This window comes from Kogia breviceps, chromosome 15 (assembly GCF_026419965.1).
Source record: "Kogia breviceps isolate mKogBre1 chromosome 15, mKogBre1 haplotype 1, whole genome shotgun sequence".
NCBI classification, from domain to species: domain Eukaryota; kingdom Metazoa; phylum Chordata; class Mammalia; order Artiodactyla; family Physeteridae; genus Kogia; species Kogia breviceps.
Window position 1 is genome coordinate 39,938,641 of NC_081324.1, and position 23,853 is coordinate 39,962,493.

The window sequence follows — 23,853 nt, forward strand, 5'->3', positions numbered from 1 at the left end:
TCTAGAATTTCTATTTGATTTTTTATATATGTAAATAGATTCCAGTTCTCTGGTAAAACTCTCCATCTTGTCATTTCCATTCTTGAACCTATTAATCACTGATATTAAAATCTATCAGATAATTACAGTATTACAATATCTGTATCACCTGTGGGCCTGTTTTGAGTGTCTTTTTCATCTCTTGATCCTGCCGCTTCATATGCCTGGCATTTCTTTAACTGAATGATGGATGTTTTTATATATATATTTAAAACTACAAAGGATCTAGATGTTGTTACATGATTTTCTGATTTTCTTTAGTTTGTGGCAGGCAACTAGATCAGGAACAGATTATCTTAATCCAATCAGGGATTGAGCTGATTCAAGGCTTCGTTTCATTCCTTATAAACTTGGTCTATTCTGGTCAGCTAATTTGAGATTGGGTTTCAGTCTTTAAAAAGTTGACCTGTTTTTAGTAAGCCAGTTCTTCTAGAATACAGTCTTTCAGGGCTCCTAAATGAAGCAAGAGGGTATTTATAAGCATGAGGTATTTCCAGGATCTCTCCATCTTTGTAAGCCCTTACCTGTCATTTTCATCTCCTCAGCATCATAAGACTATTTGTAGTTCTACTCAGCCTTTCAACTTCTCAGCCTGTGCTGCTTAAGCATCAACATTTTTTTGGACAGGGGACCTTAGAGACCAGCCAGTAACATATGAGGAATTAAATTTGAAATAGAACTGACCTTTACAGATTTCATCTTCAGTCACTTTCTAAAATACACACCAGAAACCTAGAACCAGGATGGAAAGCTCATCCAAAAAAATTTAAAAATTAATACCATAAATCTGAAAGAAAGAAAATAAATGGCTGAGTAAGTGTTGGAGGAGGCAGTGGCAATCACTTTGGGGGATACAACTGAGAGCAGGATCCTATCCCATGAGCATCCCTCTTCTCCCGAGGCAGAAGAAATTCAAAAACATTATCATAATCTAAAGGGTAAGGAAAACCTGAAAAAGGAGGAGACTGGGAGGGCAAGCAGGAGGATGGTTACTTCTGGCCAGACTCAGCAGAGCAGACTCCACGGAGGCCACAGCATCTGTTAGAGCCAGACCCTGAAAGATAGGAAGGTTTGGGGGTAGCTGATCACTGGTATGGGGGGTAGAGTGTGGCTCAGTCAGAGAACAACTCAGGAGGGAGGTGCAGCTGCCTGAAACCAAGTTATTTCCTGCATCCCCAAACCTACCTTCACTAATGTATACAGTTTGGAAAATACACTAGGACACAAAGTCCCAAAATGATCTTCCCTCTATTTACTGCCAGGGACCTCCACTTATGGAGTAATATAGTTATTGAAAGAGGCAGCCTGCAAAGGGGCAAGAAACAGCTTGTGATCAATGTGTCAGGGAGTAGTAGGACAAAGACAGGCTGAATTCAGGTTGTGGTGAGCCATGAATATCAAATTAACAACATCAAATTACTTTGGCTTTTGGCCACAGGATCCGAAGCAAAACTGTTCTAACCAAACCATCTTTCTTCTCTCAACTCAGCTCAACACAGTTCTCTCTGGGCACCATTCACCCAGGCCACAAAAGATGGGGAGTTGGCAGGAGCAGGCAAAGCAGATGGTAAGGAAAATTTAGAACACAAAGTCCTGCAATGGGGCACACCAGCAAATTCTTCCACATAACACTATGGCAAAGAAGACACTTTAAAAAACTGCACTGGATGGGATTGTCTGTGAGGCAAGATTGCAGATAATGAGAGACATCAACTAGCATGTTTTATTACTCATAAAATGCAGCCCTTGCTGGCTTGGGGGTCACAGCTCAGGCATATCAGAATGCCTCTACCCACCCCTTCTAGCACCCCTAGAGTTTCACTGTGACCAGGCAAAGTGAAGCTTTTGATCCCCGTAACAGAGGACCTGCAACCAACTTCCCAGCACTGAGGCACCTGGATGGACCCCTTCTGCCGTCCACCCCAGCCCCAGGTCTTCTCGGTGGAGTATTCTGAGGGTGCTAAAACTACTTCTCCCCAAATACATTCACCCCTCAATCATCACAATATCACACAAGATCCTAACTGCCAGTTTAACTGTTTTTCTAGATTGAGTAATTGGCAGATATGAACTATCTAATACCTCCCTGGATATTTAGTCCATATCTGACACTCACAATACATTGGCTTCATTTTTCAATTTGCCTGAAAGCCTTGGAACTTAACCCCAGATCTACTGATCATGAGGACTCACTATGGATGGACCAAATCCTGGTTACAAAGGCCAAAACTTGGGCCTGGCATCCCAGGCCCTTCATAAACTGGCCTCTACTCATCTCACACTCCCCACTCTCTAAGCCTCTAACCCACTCCCCCCTTTCCCATGCACCTAAAACCACCTCTGCTCTCCAGACTTGGCTAAATCCTACCTCCTTCTTGAGATCACCCCGGACTACCTCAGTCTGACTCCCACAGGGCAAGGGACCCAGTCAGGGAATCCCAACCCTGTGATGATACAAGAAAGATAAGCAGCCTCAGAACACCTCCCTTTCTCTGAGTGGGCCAAGCGCTGTGCTAAATGCTTTCCAGGTGCAATTCCATTTAAGGCTTGCAACCACCCTCTAAGGAAGGTATTATTGTTCCCATTTTGTAGACGCACAAATTGAAGCTCAGAGAGATGGGAAGCATGTCTGTGCGATACAAGGCCTGTGCTTTAAACCATTATGCTGGACTAAACAGAAGGTCAAAGGCACACTCACAAGGGGCACCCACGTGGCCTCGAGGACGGGGGGTGGTGGCAGGTGGCAGCACCCAGCAGCCACATCTGACACTTAACAGGCAGCAATAAGTGTTCGTGGAATGAATGAGGGAGTTTGTGCCAGAGCTGTCTGTTTAAGAAGATGAGGATGACCCGGCCAGGAGAAGGGGGAGGGGGCGGGAGGCCGAGGGAACGCAAAGCAAGGACAGGCAAGCAGGAAGCAGCGAGGAAGGTGAGGAACTAAGGCAGTCAGGCTACCGAAGCATAAAACATGAGATGGAAAATGGAAAGGGACAAGACTGCACAGAGGGGACCCTGCCAGGTCACTGGAGGCAGCACCCAGGCCTCCAGGTGTTGGTGATGAGCCATAACAAAAGGGGGTGGCTGGCTGGATCCCACAGTTCCAACTCTACGTGCCCAACACCAACCCTTCCAACCGCCTCGTGAAACTTGCCCTTCCTTTCAGCTCTGCAGGCCCCAGGGCCGCCACAGCTCCCTCTGGTGTCTCTGCCCCCATCTTGCCCCTGCATCCATCCCCCACCCAGCTGCAAGGGGGCCAACCTGGGACTCAGCAGTGAAGAAAGCAGACACAATATCTGCCCTCCTGGAGATTCCCCAAGGATGTCTCCCCTCCCGTCACCCTCTCAAGAGGAAGCAGTGTGTCCCCTTGACCATTCTCCTGGCCCAGTATACCCTGGGACTGTACTGGAAGGTGGGCAGTTTCCGGTCACCCACTGTTCTTTCACTTTCAAGGGTGGAGCCACCCAGGTCCACCATCCCTTTTCATACCTGACCTCGAGGTCCTGGCACCCTCCGCCCCAATTTCTGCCACCCTCTTGGAAGGCCCTGCCCCTCCCCCCGACCTCAATGGCCTAGCACCCGGTTCCTCAGCAAGAAAGAAGTGGAGGAGACACAAACATACTGGGTCCTGGTTACCAACCACACAAACTCACTCACTTCCTGGGCTCCCAGCTGTCCCCCGAAGAGGTGGTGGCTACTCCTCACCTTCTCACTCCTTGCGCCTGGCCCAGGGACTGGCCATAACTGTTTGATTTAAACTGAGGAGAAAGCAATGGTTCTATATATCCCAGAAGTGCAATACTTCTTGATGAAGATCAGCAGTAGTTCCATTATCAGAAAGCCCTGAGCCAGGAGAGAAAAGACAAATGATTCTTCAGCCCCATCATCCAGCAGCTGTGGTGGCTGAGCTGAGAAGACCTGGTCCCTCCATCCTCTCGGGCCTCTCCAGCCACCCCACACACCCCAAAGGAGGGGAGCGCCCATTCCTGTTCACCTGAAGGCCTTCCCACAGTCCACACGTGGGAGCACCGGGCTCAGCGAAACCCACAATAGCAGAGGTGGGTTCTGGCCTCATCCTGCAGAGACGACAGAGTCTCACTACTCCCTGCTGGACACCTGGAGAGCCACACACCCAGTGTCACCAAAAGGAACAATGACACTTTTGGAAACGCTTCTGTGTTTTTAGGAAGAATACCTGTGGGTAAGAAAGCCTGCTGGATCTCCTTGAGAAGCAATGCAGAAAACACGTAAGGAAACCTAGAGAAGAGCTGGCAGGGAGGAACGCTGGGGTGAGGCCCACGTTTCTTATTTTACAGACCTGCACTGATCACCTTCTAACACCTGGTTAACTTGCTATTTTGCTTTTTCTTATTATCTCTCCCTGCATCGCTCCCACTAGAATAGAAACTCCAAGAAGATTAGGATTCATGCCTGTTTTGTCCACTGTTGTTTCTCCAGTGTTTAAAATGGAGCCTGGCACATTTTTTTGTTCAAGAAAAATGTGGTGAGTGAAGGGATAAATAAGTAACATGGTGATGACCGGGGTTCATGAGCACTGTGCTGTGAGGACATCACAAGGCTCCTCAACACGCTGCCAGTTTAGCTTCGATCCCAGAAGGAGAAGCAGTAGCCTCGCCTAAAACCGTGCGTGAAGCCCGCGCCCTATAAAGGCTGGTGCAGCAGCAGGCGGGGCGCAGGTGGGCAGTGCACTTTGCCATCACTGTTCAGCCCTCAATCCACTGATTGGAAAGTGACTGGAAATTATTAAAACACTAATGACACCTAAGGCCCTTCCATCAACAATGACTGATCCATGTGACCAAATACGCTGTGGAATATGCACAGACGAGAGCTCCATAAGGTCAAAGAGCTGAGCCTCTCCCGCATCAGATGGATTTTTAGCCCCAGTGACCCTGGCAGTAGAATTAGAGCAATCCCATTTTTGCCAGAGAACAACTTACATGTGGCAGAGCCCAATCCTCTCCCACCCGCTCGAGAAGACAGAAGCAGAGCAGGGTCCTGGGTGTACGGTGGGCAAAACCTCTCCTTGACCCTCGCCGATTCCCCCTGCTTTGGCGAACTCTAGTCACCAGAAAAACACTGCCCAGAATAATGAAATTTAAACTGTTTAGACTTCTCAGAATTGGGTACATTGATTTAATGGAGCTGGCATGTTCTGCTTCAGGGACCGGGCAGGCTGAGGAGCCTTGGTGACATGAAAGCAACGGCTCTCCAAGAAAGGGCTAGGGGAGAAAAGAAGCTTACAGACCCCAGAGCCCGAGACACAAAGAACCTCCCCTCCCTTCCCGCTCCTCGGCCCAGGGGATTAGCTCTCATCTCACTCCTGTCTCACCAGCATCCGGCACGTACAGCCACGGCAGGCAGGGAGCTACCACTTCCTGGCCTGGCAGGTCACAGCCGCTGGGGGCAGCTCACCAAGGAGAAGACAGGGGACACACACACCCAATCAGGACACCAAAATCATGCTTCCAAAATATCACGGTGCTGACAGAAGTGACAGGAATTGGCCTGACTGAGCACTGCTGGGGTTCGCAGGGAGAGCACAGAGCAGGGGGGCCTCCCCACCGGCAGGCGCAGGGCAGGGACTAATGAGGTGCACGTGTGAGCACCCGCAGGTTTGGGGTTTTCATCTCAGTGCCCCACCTCCACACTGCTGCCATGAGGCCGGGCCTCTAACCGAAAGGCTGTTCACAAACTCTACTGTTACAAGCAAAGTTCAGAATCTCGGGATGTGCCAGAGGCCCCCGGGTTCACCTTAAGCCCTTAAGCCCTTAAGCCCTACATCCCCTCCGAAGAAGCCCCCCCACTTTCATCTGTAAGGGAACCTGGTGAAAGTTTCTGCATGCTGGGTGAATGAGGGAACCAAGAGGCTCAGGGTTAGGAAGATGCGTTAGAGGGGAAAGACCTGGGTCATGAGAGGCGGAATCTGGAATACAAAGCTCTTGAGTATCCAAGGAAGTGGGAAGAGACCAGGAAAAGCCCGAGAAGGAGGGGGGAGCGGGGGTGCTGACTTCTCAGGGATGCAGCTAAGAGGCACTGTCCCAAACATCCTGGCACAACCAAAGGGCAAATGAAACTCACCTAAATAAAGGCCAATCACAATTGCCTGCATAAGAACAGTCCCCAACTTACACCAGGGTGGCCTTCACAAGTCCACTATGGCTTGGCTGTCTGGAGCTCTGAACTCATTTTCCATAGGAATAAAGAATAAAGTGACACCTATGGTTAGGATATCAGGCCAGCTTGTCACCATAATGGCCTATGAGTTCTTGGCAACATGGCCCATGCTTTATTCTTTGATTTCCAAGTGCACCACGGAGAACCTGACAAAGGACAACTCACATCTGCGCAGGGTAAGTGAAGGACTCCCGCACAGGTCCGGCACGATTTCATATTGAACTTCCTTTTCTCAAAGGATGCACATGGTGACATCTTCAGTTTCTAAAGGTACTTGGAGAATTGCACAGAACTCCCCTCTTTAGGTCCTTGACCTAAATTACTTTAATACCCTCAGGAAAGTAGGTATTCCCAGGTAACCCTGCAGAATGGAAAGGGAGCTGAAAGGGGGGCTCTGTGTGTGTATTTCAGGCAGACCCCTAGGCAGGGAGTTTCATCCAGCCAAGCACAAATGGGATGAGTAGGAAGCCCAGAGAAAGGATGCAGTCCTCCACTGAGGGCCACCTTGAGGCCTTGGCAACCTTCTGGACATGGAGCTTTCCCTTGGTAAAGAGGTCACAGTTATGCAGGAACTGGACTTTTTATATTATAGCCTCAGAACTCAAATATGTCACCCCTCCCATTGTTCCTGCCACCTCCCTCACTTCAGATCTGGTCTCTGACTTGGCAGAGGAAAAGAACCACATCCTTAGCCCTCTACGCCCCCCGATTTCTGCTTACTTCATCTCTATGCTCCACCATCCAAGTGTAGTTTTCATACGCTAACATTCTCCAAGGCTGCTCTTCGTTTATTTATGGTATTTTGCCAACTGGTAGAATTTCTGGTGATTTGTGCTCTATGGGGTCATCGTCCCTTTGTAAAGCTGCCGGATGAGAGTATGGAGCAAGCGCTGGGTGACATCAGGGCGATGAGGCTGAGGCGGGACACGGGGATTCCTCCACAACAGAGCCTTGAAGGCTCGAGAAAAAAGAACAGTCAAATAACTACAAACAATCACTTTTTAATGAATGGTCCTTTCTGTGGGCAGTGTTTTCAAAAGTAATTATACTCTGAAGTCCAAAGACTCAAACAACAAATTCTTCTGACAAAGGGTAATTTGCCTAATAAGTAAAAACCTCCTGACAGTGCTGCTAAGAAGAGGGGCAGGTAATCCTCTGCCAAAAAGCCTTCCCACTTCTAGGAATTTATTCTAGCAAAATGAAAACTTATGTTCCATAAAATCTCTACACAAATGTGTAGAGCAGGAAAGGTGGTATGGCGTAGTAGCAAAGAGATCAGCCTCCAGATCAAATGTCTATAGCCGCTTTATATATAAGCACTGAAAACTGGAAACACAAATACCCTTCAACAAGTGAATGGATAAACAAAATGATACATCCATACAATGGAATACCACTCAGCATTAAAAAGGAATGAACCATGGATGCACCCTTAGATGGATCTCAGGGGCATTACGCAGAGTGAAAGAAGCAAGTCTCTAAAGGTTACATACTAAATGATTCTATTTATATGGATGGCATTCTGGGAAAAAGCAAAGCTATAGGGAGAGAGAACAGATTCGTGGTTGCCAGGGATTGGGGTGAGGGGATGACTAACTACAAAGGGGAAGCCCTAGAGAATTCTTCAGGTTGATGGAATTGTTCTGTACCCTGTGGTAGTTACAAGAATCTAGGCATGTAATGGTACATAATCTACAAAAATATCGAATCACAATACTGTACTCCTGAAACTATTATAATAAGTCAATTATACTTCAATTGTTTAAAAGCCTAAACATATGTTAAAACTCAAAGGATTGAACACCAAAAAAAAAAGTGAATTTTACTGTATATAGATTTATTTTTTATTAACTTTTTTTTTTTGGCTGTACCACGTGGCATGTGGGACCTTAGTTCCCTGACCAGGGATCAAACCCACACCTGCTGCACAGAGTCTTAACCACTGGACCACCCGGGAAGTCCCTAGATTTCTTTTTTTAAAGTTCACAAATTCTTTAACACTTTTCCCAGGGAACAATGGTGTCTAATTCCCCTGCCCTTGAATGTAGGCCAGACTTGGCGACTCTCTTCTAAGGAGTACAATACAAGGAGAGCGATGGTTTAAAAAAGTGATACGACATCCCCCGGCCCTGGCCCTCACTCTTTGGAGCCCTGAGCAGCCACATAAGAAGTCTAGCTACCCGGAAGCCACCATGCTAGAGAGTCCTGATGTAGAGACCACAGAGACATACAGAGAGATGCCCGAGGAGCTCCCAGTTATTTGCAACTTTCCAGCCCGGACACCAGACTTGTGACTGAAGAGCCTCTGAGTCCATCATCTGGCTGCAAATTCAAGAGAGGCTCTGAGCCAGAACTGCTCAGAGCTGCTCCCAAATTCCTGGCCCAAGGAAACTGTGAGCGATAATAAAAATGTTTTAAGCAACTATGCTTTAGAGTGACTTGTTCACAGCCATGGATAACTAATATAGGCACATTTTTTGAGCAACTGCCATGCGACAGACACTTTCTCATATATTATCTTGTCTATTTTTCATTCATTTCATCATTTACCAAGCACTTCCTATATGCTAAGGACTATCTATGGAATGGGGAGAGAAGTGCCAGAATCACCAGACTGTGAGGGCTGAGAGATGGGGTCAAAGCCAGGGGGTGATTCTTGGTTTGGGCAGCTGGCTGGATGGTGATGTTCCACACTGAGGCAGGACGGGTCTGTGGGAAGATAACACGATGCCTTCCATCTAGACACAGTGCGCCTTCAACATCTGCGCAACCCCCAAGAGGAGCTGTCCAGGGGGCAGCTGGATAGTTGGCCTCAGGACCAGAGAGAGTGCTGGACCTCTGATGCCAACCAGGGGAATCGTCAGAAAGCCCTGGAAGCCGCCCAGGAAAGGAGCTCGACTGCAAGAAGAAGGCCCGGTCCTGGAACAGAGCCAACATGCAAAGAGCAGGAGGGAGCAGAAAGCTTGAGGAACAGAGGGAAGGTGGATCTCTCACCATCAAACTTAGAACAGCGAGCATTCCTTGGAGGAGAGGACCAGAAACGGCAAGTGTTGCTAAGAGATTAAATAAGATAAAGACTGGAAAGTGTCCACGCCATGAACGACAAGTGCCTCAGCAAGAGCAGTATCGCTGTGCTGGGAGGGAGGGTGCCGGCTGGAGCAGGAGGGAAATTGAGGCACAGAGTAGGGCTCAGACAAGGTCTAAGACTCGGGTTGTGCAGAGGGGTGAAGGTAGAAGAAAGACAGATGCAGGGAGGAGGGGATTTCGGGATAAAGGAGGCATTAGCGTATCTGAAGGTTAAACGAGGGATCCCAGAGGGAAGCAGTGGTTGAAGGTCCAGCGGAAAGGGGCCTGGCCGGGCCAGGAGAGGGGACACAGCTCCCCTGTTAGGAAGGAGGGCTGGCACATGGGGGCAGATGGACAGGCAGGTGTGGGCAGGAGCTGCGTCTGAAGGTTCTGCTTTGTCTCTGCAGTGGCGGGGAAGGCAGGGAGAGGGAGTCCAGGGAAACAGGAGCACGGCCTGCCAGTGCCCCACCGGACAGCGGGACTGGAGGCCACGAAAGCCAAGTGGTGCCAACATGCAAGAGTAGGATCCTTTTTTGGTTTTGTCCACGACAGCCGCATAAGAGAGATGCTGTGTTCAAAGATTTGAGGAGAGGGCGTGCGGAGCGTGCGGGCTGGGACGGAGCTGGGGCCCACCCCATTTGACCCACTCTTGGTTACACTCATTTTGGTTCCTGTGTTGGCCCTCACAGAGTCTGACCCTGAGCAGACACCCCATGAAAGAGAGGAAGGAGGGAGAAAGGGTCACATCTTAAGCCCTCATTGGCTAACACCTCAGCCCACCAGGAATCAGCAGCAACCAGGGCCCTGGGCTTCGGGACAGCCTGCCTGCTGCGCCCAGGCCAGGCCCCTCCCTGGCGGCTTGTTTCTGATGCTCTTCCTCCTCCCGTGCATTGGTCATAGATGGCTTTGCAGTTACTGCCTGTCCATCCCTCTCCTCTCTTCTTTTCCCTGGTTTTCCTTCCCTCGATTTTTCTCTGTAATCATTTTCTTCCCAAATGTTTTATTTATCTCCTCTCCCCTTCCTTCTCCTTTGTTTCCACTACACGGAATGGAAGTAATTTCTGAAACAGTTTTGTGCTCACTGTTTGTACCAGCCCAGCCCCGTGGCCCACAGCTGTAGGTCACCACCTTCCGGCCAGCCACTCTCACTCTCCCAGAGCTGTCCGTACCTGATCCAAACACCACCCACCCCATCTGCTTCTCACCTGCAGGAAGCACCCTTCCCCTTTCCTTTCAACCACTCACACCCCACCCACTCTCTCTCCAGGAGGCTTTCTGGACTGTGCGGTCCACGTGGATTTCTTCCACTTCTGACATTTCTATAGCCCAGGCTGCTTACATCACACTTAGACGTGAGTCATATGCTGCCTTCAGAGGTTACTTCACTTTTTGTTATGTTTCTGACTTATTTCCCCAAACAATCATGACAATAAAAGAGTTAATTATCATGTCCTGGGATCCGTGGCATTGACAGAAATAAAGCTTCCCATTTAGCCAAGCCTGCTCCCTTGTAAAAAATAATCACCAGGTGGTTACATGTGATGTCTATGCACTCGGCTGAAATTTCCCTGATTGTGCTCATCTATCAATACAAACTTCCCTGGGCGCCAATGTATGCTCCTCACACTTAACCTCTGACAGACTGAGGCAGGGAGTCCTTGTGGGAGACTGTTGGGCCTGAGGTCAGAAGACGTGTACCCGAGTTCTAGCCCTGCCACCTTTGTGCGTCAGTCCTGAAAGCAACATAATTTTCGTTTTCTGAACTTGGAGACAGGGCCTAAATGCCCCATCTCCCTCTCCTGCAGGGTTGTGTGAGAATCAGCCAGGCAAACCTATGTCCCAGTGCCTTGTGAACTGCACAGACACGCCGGGGTTCTGTTCCTGGCGTATTCGCTGATGAATCACCGTCCACAAAAATGCACCCAGTTCTGGGAACAAAAAACCACTCATATCTTTGACTATTGTTCTGGACAGGATGCCCAACAGCTCTCTTTTCCCTGCCCCCAGACAGACATATGGTACTGTTGAACTTGAATGGAGGACCCCAGGAAGACTGGACAGCCTCTTCCACCTCCGGGCACTGGTCACTCAGACACTAGCCACTCGGGACCTACCAAGTCCTGCAGAAGCCAGAGGGCTGGTGATTTATGGAAGCTGTGATCTGGAGCCAGCCCGAGCACTCCTGGGGCCTGCAGCTAGGATCTGATACAGCAAAGGGGTAACAGATCCCTCTTAGGTGAGTGCCATCATCTGAAATAAAATCTCCCCAGAGCCTCCAAGGCTGGCAAAGGGCTGAATCTCCCCAGTGGAGAGAAGGGCGGTTGGACTCTGCGGGCACCACTCCAGTCTCCCAGATCCACCCCCTGCTCAGAATTTCCCACTGCTCGTGGCTGCTGTGGCCACCTCTGCCCCCCCCCCCCCCCCCGCACAAGCTCATAACTCTCTTCACCACGTCACTGACACGCTCAGCCTGGACAGGAACAGTAAAGGAGGCCTGCGGAAGGCTCAGGAACAACCAGGAAAGTGGGAGGAAGCAGCGTTTCCCCATCTTGCACTGCAGCCCTCAAGCCTGACCCCATGGAGCAGACCTCACGGCCCCCACTTAGGAGGGCCCCAGGCTCGTGCCTGCCCCTCCAAACACAACAGGAAATGACCCTGACAGACAGCAGGCCTTCTTCTGCCAACCTGAGGATTCCTGTCCGAGGACCTAGCCTGGGCCTAGCACGGAAGAGGCCAGAATACAAGGATTTGAGACTCTGAAGAGCTGGTTATGCCTCACTCACCCGCAGTTTATGAGGGAAATTATAACATGCAAATCATGTTTATGGATTAGGAATCTGACAAAGGTTTGAGGATATCCTTTTTTTTTTAACATCTTTATTGGAGTATAATTGCTTTACAATGCTGTGTTAGTTTCTGCTGTATAACAAAGTGAATCAGCTGTACATATACATATATCCCCATATCTCCTCCCTCTTGCATCTCCCTCCCTCCCACCATCCCTATCCCACCCCCCTAGGCGGTCACAAAGCACCAAGCTGATCTCCCTGTGCTATGCGGCTGCTTCCCACTAGCTATCGATTTTACCTTTGGTAGTGTTGCTATCATCATGTATATAAATATATATATGCTGCACTTTTTTCACTTAACCTTCTTTCAGATAGTCAAAAACTATTTATTAGGGCTTATAGTGTATCAGGCACTGTTCTAGGAACTCTGAACTGAACGGTGAGTTGAAATGCACTTCCTGCTACTGAGGGTTTACAGCTGGTGGGAAGATGGTGACATGGGATGAAATAAGAAGCAGAGTGTCACAAGTGGGAGGGGACCAGAAGCACAGCCTGCACAGACCAAGGGAGAGGGCTGGCAAAGCCCAGCAGAGGTGAGCCTCAGACATGGTCTCACCCCAGGCTGGAGGATGGAGGGGCATTCCAGGGAGAGGTAAGACCTTAAACTACCATCCAGGGCAGCCTCTTAGTGAAACTGCAAGCATTTTAGCACAGCCAGGGCTCGGGAGGGGCGGGGTTGGGGGAAGGACAGTCGGGGCAATGTGGGAGTGTCAGACAAGAGGCCAGGTCCAAGAGAGCCCTGGGTGTCCTTATGACGAGTTGTGATTTTACCCTGTCAATAATGGGGAAGCACCAGAGTAAAGGAGGAGGAGGTAGGGAAAGTAGGTTGGGGGATGGATCACTTTTATCCGGAGCCGGGAGTCCAAATGAGAGCCCGGATACCTCAGCAATGGAAGGGTGGGGACTGGATGGGTGCACAGGAACCAAGGCTGACAAGCCGTTCTCATGGTGTTTCCAACGAATGAGATGCAGAAGGGGCGTGGTGAGCAGGTCTGGGAGAAAGAATTTACTGGTCCCATCTTTAACATTTCTTACCTACATGTCCACATGTACAATTTCATGACTCATGGAGGGTGTTATGAATTGAATGTGTCTCCCCAAAATTCATACGTTGAGGCCCTACCCCTCAATATGATGGTACTAGGAGGTGGGGCCTTTGAGTGGTAACTAGGTTTCAATGATGTCATGAGGGTAGGACCTCCATGACGGGCTTAGTCCCCTTATAAGAAAAATAAGAGACACCAGAGCTTCCTCTCTGCCATGTGAGGTCACAGCAAGGAGGTAGTCATCTGCAAGCCAGAAAGAAGGGCTTCACCAAGAACCAAATCTGCCAGCACCTTACCCTTGGACATCCCAGCCTCCAGGACTGTGAGAAATTAACGTCTGTCGTTGAAGCCCCCCCAGTCTATGGTATTTTGTTATGGCAGCCTGAGCTGACTAAGGTATGAGTTATTTTAATAGCTACCCAATACTCTATCCATAATAAAACATAATGACTTAATATCTCCCTTGTTGTTGGACATTTTTCAGCTTTTCATTATTAAAGCAATCCTCAAATATCTGTATGCCTATAGTACTTTCATCATTTGTATATGTCTCTTTGAATAATTCCTGTAAGGAGGGTCCCTGGGTCAAAAACAATCATTTTGATGACTTGTGTATATTGCCAAGTCTCTAGAAAGAGGCGGAGTCATTGACTATACTACCCGCAGGATATGAGTGCCTCTGTTTTCTCGAAGCATTAACAACTAATGAGATGTATCCTTGTCTTACTAATAAATATTGTTATACTGAATATTGAATACTGAATACATGCAATCATGAAATGTAATCCATCTAACTTTAGGGTTGACTACTAAAGTACAGTCATGATCTTGTCCCTCAAATTAGGGAGAGGCAATGGGATACATACACATAATTTATTCAAGGTTTTAACAATCTTCTCTGAGTACCACCGGGTTATCTTCCCAGAATTCAAATGTCACTCTCTGCTGTGACACCAGCTGCACCTGCAAGAAGGAGGTCGGACTGGAGCTGGGCTTCCCATCCTGACCCAGGTCTTCAACAGCCCTATACGGACTTAGGGGCCATCTTCCCAACCATCGCCAATGCTTAAAACGGGGGAAACTGGGGCTTCCCTGGTGGCGCAGTGGTTGAGAATCCACCTGCCGATGCAGGGGACACAGGTTCGTGCCCCAGTCTAGGAAGATCTCACATGCTGCAGAGCAGCTGGGCCCATGAGCCATGGCCACTGAGCCTGTGCGTCTGGAGCCTGTGCTCTGCAATGGGAGAGGCCACACAGTGAGAGGCCCACGTACCACAAAAAAAAAAAAAAAAAATGGGAGAAACTGCTCCCATCTAAGATGAATTCTTTACCCTTCTACTCAGCAACTAAACATCTAGGAATTCATCTTAAGGAAGCAATCAAAGCATAAAGATTATTTTTTCTGCAAGTATATATATAAAAGAGCATTATCTGCATTTTTTTTTACTGGCAACTGACTAAACATCCAATGGTTCATTCATTCATACATTCATTTAATGAAGATTTATTAAGGACCAACCACAGATAGGAAGGGTGGGAGGGAGGGAGACACAAGAAGAAAGAGACATGGCGATATATGTATATGTATAGCTGATTCACTTAGTTATAAAGCAGAAACTAACACACCATTGTAAAGCAATTATACTCCAATAAAGATGTTTAAAAAAAAAAAAAAAAAAAAAAAAAAAGGACCGAGCACAGGAGACAGGAGAAATAAACATTGAAGAAGACAAAGCCCTTTCCCTCACAGAGCAAGGGAGCAATGCTTACATCTGGGCCATGGTACAAGCACAGGCTGGAATATCATGCTGTCATTAAAGATGATACACTCCAAGAATATTTAATGACTTGTGAAAGTATTCAGATATTTATATTTTTATCAAACATTTAAAACATTATAAATGTTTAAAAACATTATATATTTTAATTCTGGTAAGACACAAAAGTGTTAAGAGTGGTTCCCTCTGGGTAATAAGGAAATGATTTCTATTTCTTTTTTTTTTTTTTTGCGGTATGCGGGCCTCTCACTGTTGTGGCCTCTCCCGTTGCAGAGCACAGGCTCCGGACGCACAGGCCTAGCGGCCATGGCTCACGGGCTTAGTTGCTCCGCGGCATGTGGGATCTTCCTGGACCAGGGCACGAACCCGTGTCTCCTGCATCGGCAGGCGGATTCTCAACCACTGCGCCACCAGGGAAGCCCTGATTTCTATTTCTTTAGTGTGCTTTTCTGTAGTCTCAAAATTTATACACATGCTCATTCTGTGATGGGAACAGATGATTTGTTTGTTTTATAAAGGTAAACTCCTTGCTTCCTGGCCTTTCTCTCATTGAACCTCGCTTTGTTAGCCCTGATCTCTCCCCAGCAGTGTCTCCCTGATTCCACACGAACAGTTTAAGTTCACAGTAAAATGGAACTGCAAGTGTGAAGATGCCTTAGGGTACCAGACCATATACATATCAAGATACATACACTGATTTGAGTAATAAAAACAATCCAGATGACTCAGCTTTAACATGAAAAGAAAGCAGCTTTTTACTTCTGCCACCACAGGGAAAAGTCTACAAACTTCCTGCAACTCCCTCCAGGCACTATCTGCAGGTCCCATGTCACAGGTCACTCTACTTACCAAACCCTGAGGTCATGGCTCTTCTGCCTTATCCATCCTATTTCCATCCTCTTGGGCTCAGTCAGCCAGATGACGGTCCAGACCCACTTCCATCCCCATCTGTGGGGATATGAGGATTCACCTTTCCAGGTGAAAATCAGGGACAAATAAAGAATAAAGTCTAGCAAATAAAGTTCAAAAATGGAGAAACGCCACGCTTGAAAGGAGGGGACCAACTGCTCTCTATCATACATGAAGAAGCAGCTAGAATGTGTTTGACCAGAGGCCTTACAGAAGGGACTTCTGCATGGAGACAGCTGGGATAAGGAGACTGGCTCTTTTTTCCCTCCAACTCTAAAGTGTATGATAATCCACTCATTCAACACCTCTTCACTGTATACGCATGATGTACCAAGCACTGTTCCAGGTGCTACACCAGTAAACCAAACAGACCGTAAAACAAACCAAGCAACCAACCCTCATGGAGCAGCAGGCCAGCCACTCAAGGGCTTCGGAGTAACCCTGAATGGCAGGGCGCCTGAGGGAGGTTTTAGAGCAGAGGAGTGTTCTCTCTTTCCTCTTTAGCCAATCACACAGGCCTGATTCCTGGGCTGTTCCCTCACATTAAAACCCACTGAATGGACCCTATCTCTAACCTTTTACTTTTTTCCTATTAATGGCCATGTTCCAAGGCAAGGAGGAAACCTCCACCCCACCCCATCAAGACTTGCTGTAAACTACAGTGAGAGGGGTGTTAGCCCACGAACACACTGCTAGATAGGGGAGCAGGAAGGCCAGAAACACCCCGTTGAGGCTGTGGATGCAATGGAAGCCGGGGAGGCAGTAGAGACTGTGCTCCAAGTGACTCAATACCCAGTCTTCAGTCGGCTGCTTCCCCGGGGGTCCGGCACCTGCACCCCCCAGCTGCCTGCAGCCTCCATGATGAAATCAGAGGACCAAACGGAAGTGCCCTCACAATGGTCATAAGGGTTAAAAGCTAGGTTCCCAGGCTGTAGCACAATTAATAGTAAATTTTGTTTTCATTTAATAAAACTACAGATATGGGGGCGGGGGAAAGCACTGCTTAAACCAGCTGTCTCCACCCCAGTACCACCGCTCACTCATGCTTTCATGAGTTGTGAGGGATGTTGCCAACAACTCCGGATTAATCAGTTATAACCAGGGGCGGGTTGGAGAAGCTGACCTCAAATCACAGATAAAACAAAACTCCCCCTAAAGTGGTATGAAGTGTCATTGGTATAAACTTCTTCAGTCAAAATTGTGGTCAGTTTTAGGCAACCCAGTGAATGGCTGCAGCGCTGTGTGGGACCTTGGTTGAGCCAGAAGGACCTCCTTCTCCTGTCCTCTCTGAGGACCCACTTCTCTGTCTCCAGCCTGCTCTAAACACGGCAGCATCTGGCCACTCAGGAGTGTTTGCCCATCAGCATTTGCTATGAAGCCCAAGCCACTCTAGGGATCTGATGAACCAGTCAGAAGATGCATCAGCTAGTTACCTTCTATTCTGAGAACTTCACAATAATCTTTGGCTTGTCCTGTGCACTCTGGTTAAGACGCTGGCATTTCATTCCCTGCTGTAATACCAGTGTATGAAGAGTGCAAGTAGCCTAATCAATAACAAAAAAGTCTTCTTCTGGGTTTTCCTCTTTCCAAGAATGCTAAAAACATTTGATGAGGTGACCCACAGACTAATTTTTCTGTGTCATTCTTGCCAAACCGAGGAGTATTAGTCTGTATTGAATGGCAAGTTCTTTAACATTTTCCCTTTTCTCAACATCTTCAACAATTTTGAGATTTCTTTTTTTCTAACATTAAGTTCTAAACATTTTCCCTTGGAGTCCAACTTTTTAATTTCTAGGTTCCAAATCTAAGTGAGGAAGAGAAGGTACGCTTCCAAGTTGTATATAGATACAGTGCAGATTCCGTTTGTCACTACGTGGGTCTAAAAATAGACAAACTTCTAGGTGTACAGATAATTTTGCTGACGTGTGCCAAACTTAATTTTCTGAATGAGCTAAAATCTTCCCCCTCCCCAAAAGCTAATGCACAAATGGGTTAATCTGTCCATAGAAATCAAAAGTTGCCCGTGATGCTGAGTGCCAAGGTATATAATCAACTTACATTTTCATATGCATTACAACATCACTGCATTCACTGCATTCTGAGATACTCTCTTGAGGCATACTGAAGATGGAGGCCAAGCTGACTCACTGGGAATGGGGCACGATCCCGGGGTGGCCAAGCAAGCATGTCACAGCCTCCAAGAGCCACTGGGAAACTGAGCACTTTTATATTGATATCGTTCATTACAGCCTTAGCAACTTCTCAGTTTAGTGATAAAAATTTAGATGCATGTGCTCCATGTATAATATCTCCACTCTAACACTTTTTACTAAACTAACAGTTTATGTAACTGATGACTGCTGAGTTCATCATTGGAATTGACTGAGCCGAGAAAGATACTCTGAACATTAAAAGACTGATGTTCTACGTTTGTTTTTCAACGATCCTGAGGAGAACATGACTATCAGGGTGAAAAGGAAGGTATCAGTGGAGGCACTACAAAAAATTTACTGATTGGCCATCTCAGCCACAGCAAACACACTAAGGACACACGGTGACACTTAATGAAAGGATGCTGATCCCAAAGGGAACATCAGAACTCATAACCTAATTATTTTAGCTCTTTTATTAAAAAAAAAAAAAGTTCAACATATGCAAAAGTACAGAAAATAGTATAATGACTCCCCCACAGACCTATAATCCAGCTTTAACTCAAATTCTATCTTGTTCCCTCTATACACTCACCCACCTATTTACTTGCCCCTCATCCAAGATTATTTTGAAGCAAATTCTAGACATTATATACTTCATCTGAAAATATTTCAGTATGTATCTCTGAAAGATACAGACTTTTCCTTAAACATAACACAGTAGTGTTATCACACTTTAATAATTTTAATGTTAAATATCTTTATTAATTTTGTTTTAATTTTTTTATTAATTTAACTTCAACAATTTTTAATATCAAAAAGTCACTATTCGGGTTTCCCCAGTGGTCTCAAATATTTATTTACAATTTTTTTTTGGCCGCACAGCTTATGGGGATCCCCGACCGGGGATTGAACCCACCCCCTCGGCAGTGAAAGTGCAGAGTCCTAACCACTGGACCACCAGGGAATTCCCTACAATGTGTTTGTTTGAATCAGTGTCCAGTTAGAGCCACACATTGCAATTGGTTGATATATCTCTTAAATCTCTTTTAATCTAAGGTTTCCTTCCATCTCCATCTTTTTTTCCTTTACAATGTATTTGTTGGTAAAACTATAATTTCCCCCAATCTGTATTTTGCTGATTACATCCCTATGGTGAGGCTTAACATTCACTATACCTTAATTTCCCCCATTCTTTCTTACTTAGTTCAGAACAAGGCACAGAAACACATCCCAATAAAATAGCTAAAACAACAAAACAAAACAAAAAGCAGTCTGATTGTCTCTGGAAAGGACCAGATGCTGACAAACCCAAGACTGAAAATGCCCCACAGACACGGAACCAGCTACATGGATTAGAAAGCCAGGTTTAAATCGGGGATATTCCTGAGCTGGCCACAGGCAACAGGGGCATCACCTGCAGGTGACACAGTGTGGAGGTTGCAGTAGTGGTGACTGTTTTCTGTCTGAGGACAGAAAGGTTTCCAAGGTTCAAAAGTTTCATCTTCAGAGAGAAATAAACCATGGAGGGGAAAGGAGGCTGGGGGAGGGGTGCTCCTGAGTTGGCCTTAGCATGTTAATCAGTTTTAAATCTGCCACCACTAAAAACTAACATTTCAGAGTCCAGAGGAGGGCAAAGGCAGTCCTGTTGTTTTCCAGAGGGAAGCGGGTTGGACTCTGAGGACAAGAGGCACAGACTCCCAGAGCTTCTACACTGGAAGGACAACCAGAGCACAACCATTTAAGTCACAAACTGTGACAGGCAGCCGCGTGCAAAGGCAATTCAGTCAGCCCCCTCCCCCCACCCTTCCCCCTGCACAGAAAGCATGTGCTCTGCTGGTTTTCTAATAATGGGACACAGTTGGCTACAAGCTCTGGAGTAAAAAAAAAGACTTGACCTTAAATCCCAGCTCCTCCACTTAAAAGCAGTGTGACCTTAGATAAACTGCCTAACCTCCCTGTGCCTCAGTTTCCCCATCTGTTAACTGGGGATACCATTGTCTGTCTACTAGAACTCTTGTGAGGGTCGGTGCAGTTATACACCGAGGCCCACAGTACAGTGCCCAGCACAAGCTCATTATATGTTAGCCCTTTGCCCCCAAAGATTTCTACCAGGCCACCCAAACCCAAACCCTTGCAGGGAGCCAGGACAGCACCTGCTGGATGTCTAGCTGCGTTACCGATGCGGTCTGTGGCCATGCATGAAGCAAAGCCAACTGACCCATAAAGGGTTCAATCCCATGATCCTGATCTCAATAGCATGGCTCCAACCAACTGAGCTAATTATGGTACAGTCGGATTCAACTCAGCTTGCACAGAGACACTCTTAGCTGTTCATACAACATTCTTAAACAGTTTTGTCCTAAGATGCTATGTGACACAACACACTTGCCAACTTTACTAATGATCTCATCTTTTAAAAATCTTAATGTAATGTAGCAAACAGATGTGTCCCTTAAGAGGATTAAGGTGGAAATTCATTAGAGCAATAATACCAGTGGATTTGTGTTCTAAAACTAACACCCATCAATCAACTTAGTGCACACTCCATCTTAGCACTGCTCAGCTTCCAGGAGAACCCTGGAGAACTGGACAGCCCAGGTCTTTACCCTCAAGGAAGTTATCTGTGAACAGGGGAGACAGAGAGAACCCTCCTAGCCCTGTACTGAGTCTGACCTAAATGACCTCTAATCCATGCTGCTCAGACTGCAGTGTGTACAGGAATCACCAAGGCATCTCGGGGAAATGCACATTCTGTTTCAGCAGGTCTGGGGAGGCCTAAAAGTGCATTTCTAAGAGCCCAGGTGATGCCCAGCCCACACTCAGAGAACCAAGGTTCTAATCCTCATAGCAACTGGCTATTTGACAGGTGGGATAGCTGAGGCAGCAAAAGAATCACAAAGACAAAGGTAGTGAGAAAGGAATGAACAGGGCACAGTCAAGGCTAATCCAATGAGAGCATGGAACTCTGAAACGTGGGCAGGCTGCCTGGAAGGAAGAAACTCAAGACACAAAAGTAGTAGAGTCATTAAGGGCTCAGACCTGGTGCCAAATGCCAACTCTGGAATGTCCCACTCACATGGCCCACCAACTTTTTAATGCTTTGGGCTCTTCTGCTGTGAGATGCAACAGTATCAGTGCCTGACCCACGGGGTGGCTGGGGGCTTGGCAAGATGATGCGTGTCTGGGACGGTGCTTGGCCCGGGCACGTGGCCAGGACCTGGGAGCTGTTATTACTCTACTCTCTGGTCCACGGGAGCTGTTATTACTCTACTCTCTGGTCCACAGCAGCCATGGAAACATTCCCTGAATTAAATTACTAGGTCATAATTGCTGTTTTGACACTCAAGCTGGTTACCACTTTTTTGGTACCACTTAACATTCTACAATTCCAGTTTTGCCTACCAAAAAGAAGCAAGAATCCTTAGGGCCTTCACTTTTAGTGTCAAACAATCCAAAGACATCTAAGCTTTGAAAGGTCTAGGATTCTATTAATTCTACTGCACAGTTTCTTCTAAATTATAAGTACTATAATTACAATTATTTTTCTTCTTAAGACACTGAACCAGAAATAAACACCTGTTTATGCAGCATTTGAAAACGAAAGGCCTCACATAGTCCAGATAAAACATATAACCACCAAAATAAACATCTCCCTCAGTGAGAATACAGTACCTGTTCTGACCTTCTTGTTATCAGACTAATCATTTATTTAATTATCCTCTTAGAACTACTATAAAAAGCTGGGGTGGTTTTTTATTTTTCAGTCTAGCAGCTTGGGGAAAAAAAAGATAAAGCATTATAAGCACATGTTGTTTTCGTACAAGACAATGGTTTAAATGAACAACTAACTTCAAATGGAGTCAGCAAACATGAGATAAATGTATACATATTTCATTAGGTTAGGAAAAGATGCATAGGCTCAAGTTTGGGCTGGAAAGGACCTAAGAGGTTAACCAGTTCAAAGGTTCCCAGCACAGGAGAATCCCTAGGGGAGCTTTACAAATTAAGACCCTCTGCAGGGGCCTTTGAGGGGGCTTGTTACACAGGTGTGTTCACTTAGTGAAAATTCATCCAGCCGCTCACTTAGTCCCTGCACGCTTTGCTGTGTGTGCCATCTACTTCAAGCAAAAGTCTACACCCCCAGGCAGGATGGCTGAGGATGCTGAGAGTGTCCGCATGTTTCACAGTCACGCTTCTCCCCTCTCACCACCCAGAACGCCCCCTGCCCCAGGAACTCCTCCTCTTGCCAGGCTGGGCTCCATGGGACATGGAAACCTTATCCATGGCAGGAGCTTGCCCATTCCCTCACTGTTAGCTAATTCACAGCAGGGTTCATAACTATTTGCTCCCACCTCTGACTGTGAACTCTACCAGGCGGGAATTCTGTCTCAAGGCTCTTACTCATGCTTGTAACATTCACCTGCCCCAGGCCAAAAAGTACTTGGCCTAGGAAGCTGATTCAGGAAACTCCCCAAGTTAATGGAATGGAAGCCCGAGGAGATGCGGCTTCTGCCCACAGCCAAACAGCTGGTCCAGGGAGCAGAACAGCAGTGGAGTCTGAAGCTGCACAGACAGGGTTTGAATCTCAGCTCCCCACTCCTAACAGAGAAACTAAGTTATTTAATTGCTCTCTGCCTCAGTTTCCTCATCTGTAAAATAGGTATAGTAAAAGTCTGCACTTCACAGACGCGTGTAATATTAAATGAGATCCTGCACTGACGTCCCTAATAGAGTACAAACCTACAAACCAAGTGCTCAAAACTCATTAGCTCTTTCTATCACAGATGCATCATCCAATCCAGCAGATTCCCTGCTGGAAATTAACTAGCATTTTACAATATAAATGTGCACCTAGGCACATAAATGCCTTGAATTCTGCTTTACAGAACCCTGGCTAATAGAACTAGCCACTCAGTCGGCTCTAGATGTGAAAAACAATGCCAAACATCTGACTATACTGCAGGGGTCTGCAGGCAAAAGACTCAGACTGAGCATGGCCGCCCCCCCCCCCAGGACAAGGAGTCAAGGGTCTCTGTGGGACATATTTGGGTTCCATTTATTTTACAAGGGCCATCTCAGAAAATCCTGTGAGCCAGGGCAACTGCTGTGCTGTGGCCTCTAGGGGGTCGGGGGCAGTGGAGGGGGTGGTGTAATGCTGGAGCATCAGGATCTCCTATGAGACCAGGAACACTGGATCAAGGCTATGGGGCTATTCCATGGAAACATAAAAATGCACTTCAGCTTCCAGCTTGAAAGGTCAGCCGGTGTACACAGGGCTTGAAATCCAAGGAAAGCACTTCAAGGTCACAGGGCCACAATTATGAGTCTTCTGTGGTTTCAACAAAAGATCACTATAATCAGAGACCATAATGAATGAAATAACCATGATGCTGAAGAAGCCCTTCAAAAACTCTTAACTGAATCCACTGGTTGAGAAGAATCAAATAACTGACAAAAGTGATTCTGATAAGCTGAATCCACAATAAAAACATCATTCTCCCAATCCATTTTTTATGGTCAGAGAGGTTCCCAGGAGCAGTGACTGTATCCATCCTGCACCAGTACAGAGAAAAGGAGATAGAACTGCCCCATTCCTCATTCCTGAAGACAGGTTACTCATTAAGAAGTGGCGTTTGGGAGGAGGGTGGGGGGAGCAGTGATATAATAGACACCACTGCCAACGTTCACCAGTATCCACATCAACCTCCCTCTCTACTTCCACGGCAGGTGAACATCATACAGAAGTCTAAAAAAATATTTTAATCGATTTTGTTCTTTTTGGCATCAAGGATTATCTTTTCCAAATATTTATCAGTGTT

The 23,853-nt window shown here is 46.9% G+C and overlaps 1 protein-coding gene across 7 annotated transcripts in view; it reads right to left on the reverse strand.

The window, feature by feature from the left end:
- Positions 1-23,853, reverse strand: part of FHOD3 (formin homology 2 domain containing 3) — a 507,955-nt gene that overhangs the window by 482,824 nt on the left and 1,278 nt on the right. The gene's annotated exons all lie outside the window — the stretch shown is intronic.